Consider the following 9634-nt stretch of genomic DNA (forward strand, 5'->3'; position numbering starts at 1 on the left):
ATGCTAAAGCAAATAAAAGGAATCCTAGAAATTTCAACAGCATATATTTCACAACCTTAATTTAAACCAGGGTTTCCACAGATCCTGACAATTCAGAGAACCTTCACTTCAAACTTCTGTTATCTAGCCCTTCTCAGCCAATAAAGTAGAAACAACCTAATCAGAGGCATTGGCACACAGTTACAAGCCTTTTTTGCACTCCCCTCTTATAACAGTGCAAGATAAGCACAAAAGGCAGCACTGTAAAGGCAAGTAAAATATATGAATGGTGTGGCATGGAGAATAACAAAACACACATCAGCTATTCATGCATTTGAATGAGAAATGTTTGTAAGGGAAAACTAGAAAAGAAAAACCAGTGGACTCTCTTCCACAGTGAAGCACCTTCAGGAGCTGGGTTTTCTCACTTCTGTAAAGCAATAGCCAGAAACAGGGAAGGCATAATTTGAGGGTGGCGAGACACTGGAACAGGTTGCCCAGAGAAGTCGTGGATGTACCCCCCCCCCCCCCCCGGGAAGCGTTCAAGGCCAGGTTAGATGGGGCTTTGAGCAACCTGATCTAGTAGAAGGTGTCCCTGCCCATAGGAGGGGGGTTGGAACTAGATGATCTTTAAGGTCCCTTCCAACCCAAACCATTCTATGATTGTTTTTTCAAGAACAGGCCTACTGCTGGTGCTAGACTCTCATCAGTTCACTCACTGTCTAGATGCTCCTGGATGCATCTGGAATAACCCTGAGAAGTCAGTGGAGACTGGCCAGGCTCCGTCCAGCCTGGCAGCAGCTCTGTCCTGGGTAGGGAATGATGGAGGAACACCAGGCTCAGCCATGGTCCCCAGCCTGCCACCATCCCAGGCACCTAGCTTGCCTACTACCTTGTGCCGTGGCTGAAAAGCTCATTCTGCTGGCACCCATGTAAACAAAATGAGGGACAACTTGGACCCCTGCTCCAAGTCCTCCCTGGAAGGGTGGCATTCGGCCACAATCAAACTGCACTGGAAGTACCAGTCGCTACTGGGTTTTTTCCTCTCCTTCCCACACAAACATTTCTTCATGCACTACTTTGATCAGATGAGTTTTGTGACAGAAGGCAAAATGCCAGTTGTGCTTCCAGAAAACTGAATAAAAACTATCAATACTAATCTAAGCGAGCACCAGTGCTAGCTCCAGTTTGCATTTATGCTCAACGGTTGAATTCCAAGGTTTATTATAGTCAGCATGACTTATGCCACTGATTTGTAAAGAGCTAGGATTTTGCTGTTAAAAACTTCTTGCTTCATCAGGTCCACAAGAAAAAAAAACACTAATCCAATAATCAAATCAAGACTATAGGACTTGTTTCAAATTACCTATACAGGTTCTGCACTGTCCTCTCAGCCTTTCAGCAAATAAAAGCTTATACAAATACAATAAAGGAGGCAGTGGACATGGGCCTATCCTCAAGGTCATTCTGGAGCAAAACAGCAGTAAAAATGCAGGTAGAGCCAAGGGGAAAATAAAGTTTCCACTTCAAGACAACCATTTCTTAAACAGCTTTTTAACCTTTATTCTCATGCAGGAATCAAGAGGCGGGCTGGATCTCACAGCACAATAAATGAGCTCACAGAAAGGAATTATATTATGCTTGCACAACAACTTTCAAATCTAAAACTTGAAAAGAATTGGTTAGGGAATATCTCTGACAGAGTTGTTACTGTATTAAGTGACAGTTAAAAAAAATCAAAAGCTAACAAGTTAAAGATGATAAAACAGAAGGAATTGCTAAAGGCTGAAATCTACTCTGCCTACACAAAGCAGCAGTGGGATCTTCACGGCCTTGCCTGATAGGAAAAGCCCAGAAAAGACAAGACAAACCAACTCGGTCCATCAACCCACATTAGCTGCTGCTTTACACAGCCTGCAAGGTTGGACCACTTGTGGAAAGGGCAGTGGGTGAGACTGCCTGCCATGCATCACCCCTCCCTTCCAATAGCCCTCTGAGCTCACATGGCCATCAGAGCAGTAGTCATTTTCCAGGGAGACTAAAAATAATCAGGATTTTGGGTAAAACCAAAGCATCCTATAAGTTTGTTTTGCTCTGCCAGGAACACAAGGGAAAACTTCTTGGGAATCGTAACTGCTGTTTCACAGGAGGGGAAGTCTAAATTATGCACATCTATATATCTTTGTAATAACGATATTGAAGGCTTATACTTTGATAGTATTTTTATAGTCTTATACTTCTATGCTTTCTGATTTTGAGAGTGTTATTTATCTCCACTGTAAATACAAAATAAATCTTCTAGTTTTCCTGTAAAATTGTGATGTATACAGCTTAATACCCAAAAATGGGTATAAAATAATCACATCTCAGGGCAAAAGCAGTTTTTTCCCCCCTCTAAAAAACACAGAATGATTGAGAAATCATTAAAATAAAGTCCTTAAATAGCAGAAGTAACTAAAAAAGAATGAACACAGATATACCTAACCTGGTTTTGCTCTGACCCACAAGGAAATGAAGCACTCACCTCAAACCTCAAAGCCAGAGAGCTGTACCCATATCCTAGTGCCCAGAGGCACTGTACACAGCCTCTGAGATATCACTTAAGTACCTAAAAACATATATAAATGGGAAGTTTGATTGATCTGCATCTACAGTTTATGCCAACTAACAAATCACAATTCCTACAAGCTGAGCTAACCAATTTCATCTTGCAAAACTTCTCCAACACACTATTCCCCTGTTTGGTCAGGAAGGGTTGCCTGGAGGACAAAAAAAATAGTCATAGGAGAAGGCAGCAAACCCCACCTGAAGATCCTGTGTGAGACTGCTGTAAATACCAACAACTGATCAACACACACTGATAGTCCTGGATTTCCAGAGATGCATTTTCTAAGCCCTCAGGGAATGGAGAAAATATTTATGACAGACAAATATTTTTTTTATCTTAATCTTCAGTCTACTTTGAATGCTTTCATGCGATTTTTCTGTCACCTTTGTACTCTGAGAAAATAAGAAATAGCCTGTGGCTTGTTGGTGCTGGCTTTCTTTTAAAATAAGTGAGGGAAAAACACAAAGCAGATTTTAAATTTAGGACTTTCTAATCAAGGTCAAGCACAACATTTTCCCCACAGAATGTCCAAGATGTTCTTTGCAGACCATGAGAAAAACTGAAATTTCTCATGGTTCGTTCTTCCTCTCTCCCATCCTCAAGTCAGACCTCAATTAGCAAAATTTGCACCTAGTTGAGTTCCATTACCTTTTACATTACTCTTTTACACTACAAATTCCTTTTAATATGACCAAGCCCCATTTCTATTTAATAAAGGTTTCAAAATATATTTGTGCTGCTTATTATGAATTTAGGGAACCTTATCATTTTAACACAACAGTACCCACAAAGTCAGCATTCCTGGGGACATGCAATGTGGCCTATGTTTGAGATGACTTCATAGACAGGTCATCTAAAAATGACTTTTTTAGAGTACTATATAGAACAAAATCCATTACACTAAGGCCACAACAGCCAAACTGTGTCAGAGAAAAAAAAAAAAGCCCAGAACTCCAGAATTACATCTGCTCTTCTACAGTTTTGCTGGGTTGTGCCAAGTCCTGCAGCCCAACAAAGAGGCAGCTGCTGCAGCTCCATGTTCCTAGGTCCAGTCAATAGTAAAGCTGAGCATGCATTCCTAACAGGCACATACATAGCCACACACACAATGCAACACATATATGCATATATATATGGCCAGCCACATAGATCAACAAAGACAGAAACACACAAATGCAACAACCACCAACAATCTCATCCTGTTCCCTGCTCCAGCTGATCACGGAGAAAGACCTTAAGTAGAAAATACATATTCATATACAGATACATATGCAATGTGGATTCCTGCAGTAGCTGGTCTTTGACACTTGGTCTATCCAGTAACTGCCCCCCCCCCCCGGGCCCCAGGTCTCCCCTGTTGCTGGCACCTGGGCATGTGAGCCCCTGAGGCCCAAAGCCCCACTCCAGCCACTGGTCCACAGACTGCCTTGCACACACACCACCACCCCCCATCACACCCAACACACACCCACTATGGATCCCTCCAGTTACTGGCCAAGATGCTCAGCCTACCTCCTAGCTGGCCTTGGATCTTCTCATCACCAGCTGCCTGACACAGACACACGTGCATGCAGACAGGTCTCTTGGCTGGCCCCTAGACCCCACAGTCTACCCAGTAGTTGCCTTGGATCTCCTGCTCCCTTCATTAGCCACCTTGCAGACCCTCTGGTGTCTCCGGTATCCATCCCAAAATTATGGCTGATTTGATACCTGGCTCCCAAGCCTCCCATCCTGCTGGCTGGCTGGTCTGGCTTGACGTTTGCTGGCAATCACACACTGACAAACACAATACGCACACACTCCGGTCTCTCCAGCCATGGGCACCTGAGATATGCAGGCCCCTGTGACTCACGGTCCCCTCTCCATTGACTGGCACTTTTATCTCCATGCACACAGCACAGAGACTCCCTCACCCAGGAGAACAGTTAGAAACAGAGCTTAACAGAAAGTCAGGACATGAGGTACATCATTACAGGACAAGCATACTGGCCTGCAACCTGTTTATAGCCAACTGGCCTCCTTTAACATCTTACCCCTCTCACCCCTGCCCCCCCATACTTGTTCATTCCTGAACCACCTTGATCCCCCCCCTCCTCTCCCTGTCTTTGGCCCTTCCTCTGCTCATCGGAAAATAAGTCATGTGCAATCCCAGAATGTTCTTCTCCTGCATCCCATAATGAGTCCCATACCCCTGTAGACAGCCACCACCAACCCCACACACACCCACACCACACACAGCCCTCCCCCATAAGCTCTGGAGATCTGCTCCCATAACTCAGTGATGGCTGTCATGGGTCAGCCCTGGCAGGTGCTCCTTTCTCTGGGCTCATTATTGGGGTTGCCCCACCTTGTTCCCCTGTGCTCCTTTGTGTGTGTGGATATGAGACTTATCACATAATCTAACAAGCTAAATAGGGCGTGGACAGTTAATAAGTATCTTGTGGCCCTGCTACTTAACATGCATGAAGACACAAGGGGTGTATAGGTACACTGTAACTGAGGTTTCCAACCCAGGGAAAAAGGGAGAACTTAAGCCAAGTATACCATTCTGCCCAATTTTGCCAAAAATTAAAGATTTCAGCTTACCACAACGTTAAGTGATTCTGCCTCAGACTCCTATCATTTTTTTAGCTCATCAGTCTCCTGCCTCACACTGCAAGTTGCAAACAGCGCCACCTCTAAGTTTTCCACAAGTCTCAAGGGACTTTAGGTTTCTTTTAGTGTTCTCTTATCAGGAAACAATAGTCATACCAGTGGAAGCACAGCAGAAATATTAAAGGAAAATATTTAAAAATAAAGACAAACTTTGCAGGGGACAGAAACCTTCCCATTTCCCATATCACTTAACTCTTTGTTGCAGATTTCATGAAAAATCTGGTATTTAAGACTGATGGAAATGAGCTCTGTTCAAGCCATTAGCATCACCAACCTATGATGTAATACGGCAAATTACCTATGACATTTTTTTCATCTCCAGCAGAAAGCATTTGGGAATGCAATATCCGGCTCATCTTGAAAGTATAAGAAGACTTTCTTCAAAGTTTTATGGTCATTCAAGTACATTCTGGAAGTCTGGCTCTCAGTTTCAAAAGTGTCACATGAAACATGAAACTATATCAATGCACAAAACACCTTTGAATGCATGAGGCTGTAGCAAGGCAACTAAGAGTTAACATCTACCCATCTAGGCTTGTAGACTAAAGGCCAGATCTAAAAAAAAAAAACCAGAGACTGAAGTATCTTCCTGCCAAATGCTGTCACACCTACAATTAAAGCACAGTCACCTCTGAGGTGGAACTCACCATCCTGAATTAGACACCAAAAGGTTCTTATCCATTAAGTGGGATGCAGTCATCCCACTGAGCGTGCCAGGCTTGACTGACCCAGTTAAAAAAAAAAAAAAAACAACAAAAAAACAGCAGACACAAGTACAATAAAAAAAGTTTTTCTCCTAAATTTGGATGGCTGATTGCTGCTTGCAACAAGTAAATAAAAAAGAGGAGGGCTTGCGATTTGATTCTTCTTCCATCTTTGAATGCCCTAATGATCCAACTACAGCATCAGCTTTTTTTGTTGCCCATTCTCCTTCTGCACCCATTAAACTGAATTCTTGGCTGCACAGTAGCTCAGTTTAAAACAGAGGTTTGAAGAGATTTCATACATGCCCCCCCCCTTCCCCTGCATTACCTGTCACAGCAACTTGGTAATACAGCACTCTATTCAGAAATTGGAGATGGGGGTTCAAACCATCTCAAACTAAGGAGATTAACATAAATCTCTCACTTCCTGGGTAAGCACTCTAACAATCTGATTTATAAGCAAACCACATCATTTACGTTTCAGCAAAAAATGTGGTTGCTGACCATAATAAGTTGTGTATTAGTCACAGCCTAAGCATACTTACTAAACTAGATTCTTGAGGCAAAGTAGGTTTGAAACCCAAATGATAAGCATGAGAAATACCTGTGTTCAGCTCTGCCCAGATGAAGCACCCCAGGCACCTTCCTGGGGCCATTCAATCCCCTGAGCATCAGCACTTAAAAACACATTTAGTTTACAACTACAGCCTTGCAAGTTACCATTAGTGCACATTTACAGTAGCAGGATTATTTTTTAATTATAGAAAAATCACCTGACATTGGCAGAATCAAATTTATGAAATATAGGCAATACTGTGCAGAATCATTAACTCATTTCCCTTCCTATTTTGTAGACCTGTATCTCTGTTACCTCCAGTATTATTTAAGAATGCATTCCAGCAGAGCAAAGCTGTTACATAAGCCTCCAAAATGGCTATTTGCTTCTCAGGTCATGAAACAACTCTCATGTGGATCCAGACACTAGTGATATGTGCTTCATGAAGAGTTACTCCATTATTGGACACAAAAGACTCAACTGAAAACACAAACCCCACTTTATAACATGATTGGGACACTTTAACAAAACATCTGCAATTAAAATACCAATTAAATTTATAGGTATGTAGATATTAATCTTTAGGCTGAAAGAACCAATCATTAACCTTCAAAGTTGTTCAGAGCAATTACTTTACTACTCCGTGTTGCTTTTTCTTATATTGGACTTCAGCACTTTCTGACAGACCCTTGCAACCATCGTACGCTACAGTTTCCTCATCTGCTGACAGGACAAAAGCAGAAAACCAAGAAATGACGAGACTTCTACTAAGGTACTCTCCACGGACATGCCAAGATATGTTTCCCCCCAAACTTCTCCAATGCTCTTGCAACGGCTCCAAGAAATCTTTCTAGCCTCGCCACAAACTGTATTTTTACATCATCATGATGCTTACAAGTTTGAGCTTGTTTACTTTCTGCAAAAGCAACATGGCTATTCTAATCTCCATTGCATTCTTCACATTGTTTTAGGATCAGTTATCTTGAATTCTGGTTTTTGTAAGGCAGTTATCCACCAGGGGGGGTTGATACTCACTGCTTCCTTGGATGATGTGTGCTCTCATGCTGAGAAAAAAAAAATTCTATCAACTTAATCTAATAGGAAGAATGGTCTCCTGACCTGATCTTTCAACTAGAAAAATATAATTATGAATTTAAATAGCCCCAGAATGGGGTGGCTTAGGAGCAATCAAATACACTGGTATCTTCGATCACTGATATAAAAATATGCATTTTACCAAGATGCCTCTAACAACATGAGCTGCTATATAAAAGCTGGAAAATCAGCACTAAACTATTTGCAAAAGCTGCAGCAGATTACTGCAGTGTGACCACTGCAATTTTCTATTTAAAAAAGAGTATGGACTCTTGCAACCTGTATTTGACCAGCTTTATGAAAATTCCTACCTTTTTAAACTCTGTGCTAACATACACATTCAAATAGGAGTTATTAGTGAATTAAGGTTATTTGGTGTGCATAAGATGGTACCTTACAAAAAAAATTGTGAAAAGTAAATTTTGCATCATTTTGTCTGGCTTTTCATTTGTTTCTAAGACTGAATCTTCATAACCAAGGTGAAGCATATTTATTTACAAATGTAGGGACTCAGAAGTTTACTTGGGCTTGATTTTGTCCTGACCTAGAGGATGAAGTTTTCTACACATAATGATGTTAATAAACACACTTGCTTTTACTGCAGCATGTAAAACATCCAGATGCTCATCTCCCACACTATATCCATCTTGAACACCACACTTCACCGTAAAGAAAACTAAGTCGTGCATCTGCACAACATATGCCTTCCAACCATTTTCCATACTCGGTTTTTGTTTTTTAATAGAGACCTAATGTGGCTGGGGACTAATGTGCAGGGAGTAGGGATCAGTAGAAATGCTGCTGTTGATGCCACCAGGAGCTGAATCAAGCCAAAGGTGAGCGCATCTGGTGTCTACCAGTGCTTTCCCTCATAACCCAGCATGCCACAGAGTCAACTACTGTCCACCCAGTAACAGAGAGTGAACTGCTGTTGCTCACAAACTTCAGGCTCACTAGGAAAGCACAAGTTACTGCACTTTGAACAAAGAGGATGTGTGTGATGAAGTTACTCGCAAAGCAAGAACTCGCTGCAGAGCATTCCGGTATCCCTGCTGCAATGCACCGGCCAGCCCCACGTGCAAAAAGAGAGAAGAAAACTTTCGTACGTTATCTCTATGGCACCCTCACGCTACCTCTGCCCCGCTCCTGGGAAGCGGTGTTGATTCCCTCTCGCCCCGTCTAACAGAGCTTCATCCGGTTTACATTAGCGACAGCGTGAGGCATCCTTCGGGTCTGCCTGCTCCCCTCCCTCCCTCCCACGGAGCGGGACCCCCAGGGCTGCGGCCCCTGCCCGGCTCCGGCTCTGGCCCCGGCCCCATCTCCCGCCGGGGCAGGGGCTGCACTGGGGGCTCCGCCGCGACGGCCCGGGCCACCCGCCAGCCCTCCCCCCCGCCCCAGGGAGCGGGGCAGCGGCCGTGCCGCCGGGGCCGCCCCCTCCCCCGGGTTTCTGCCGCTCCGCAGCGTCTCTCGGCTCCCACAAAGGGAGTGGGCGGCCCCGGAGGCGGCCGGGCGGAGTGGCCCCCGCCGCCGAGGGAGAAGAAAGGGCTCCAGGAAAGGGGGGGGGAGGGCGGCTGCAAAGCGCGAAGATAGGGGGAGAAGAGAGATAAAGGAGGGGGGGCGCGGGGAAGAGCGTGGCAGCGAGGCGGACAGCACTGCCGGACCGCGGCGCGCCCGCTCCCCCCTTCCGCGGGTTCTCCTTGCGGCACAGCACGGCCCCCCGCACCGGCTCTGCCCGGCGGGGCCTGGGGGCACGCCACCAAGGCTCCCCGAGCCCCGCGGGAGCGAAAGCCTGCCCCGGAACGCCGCCGGCTCCTGCAAACAAACTCTACAGGCGTTCCCCTGCCCTGCACTGTATTGCCCTGCCCTGCACTGCACGCAGCGCGCACCCCCCGCGGCCGCCCCCCCCCCCCCCGCTGCGCTCACCTCGGGGCTGGCTCTGCCCCGGTACCCAGAGCAGCGAAACCGCCGCCAGCAGCACCAGCAGCCGCCGCTGCCCGCCGCTGCCCATCGCTGCCGCCGCCGGGAGGGACGCTAACC

General features: G+C 45.2%; 1 protein-coding gene across 3 annotated transcripts in view; it reads right to left on the reverse strand.

Moving 5' to 3' along the window:
• Window positions 1-9587, reverse strand: part of LAMA1 (laminin subunit alpha 1) — a 110009-nt gene extending 100422 nt beyond the window's left edge. For all 3 annotated transcript variants that reach the window (XR_003922993.1, XM_030011515.1, XM_030011516.1), the window contains exon 1: window positions 9521-9587. The gene's annotated coding sequence lies outside the window, so the exon portion shown is untranslated. The remainder of the gene's footprint in view (window positions 1-9520) is intronic.
• Window positions 9588-9634: the final 47 nt, after the last annotated feature.

The sequence above is a fragment of the Aquila chrysaetos genome, chromosome 4 (genome assembly GCF_900496995.4).
Source record: "Aquila chrysaetos chrysaetos chromosome 4, bAquChr1.4, whole genome shotgun sequence".
Classification (NCBI taxonomy): Eukaryota; Metazoa; Chordata; class Aves; order Accipitriformes; family Accipitridae; genus Aquila; species Aquila chrysaetos.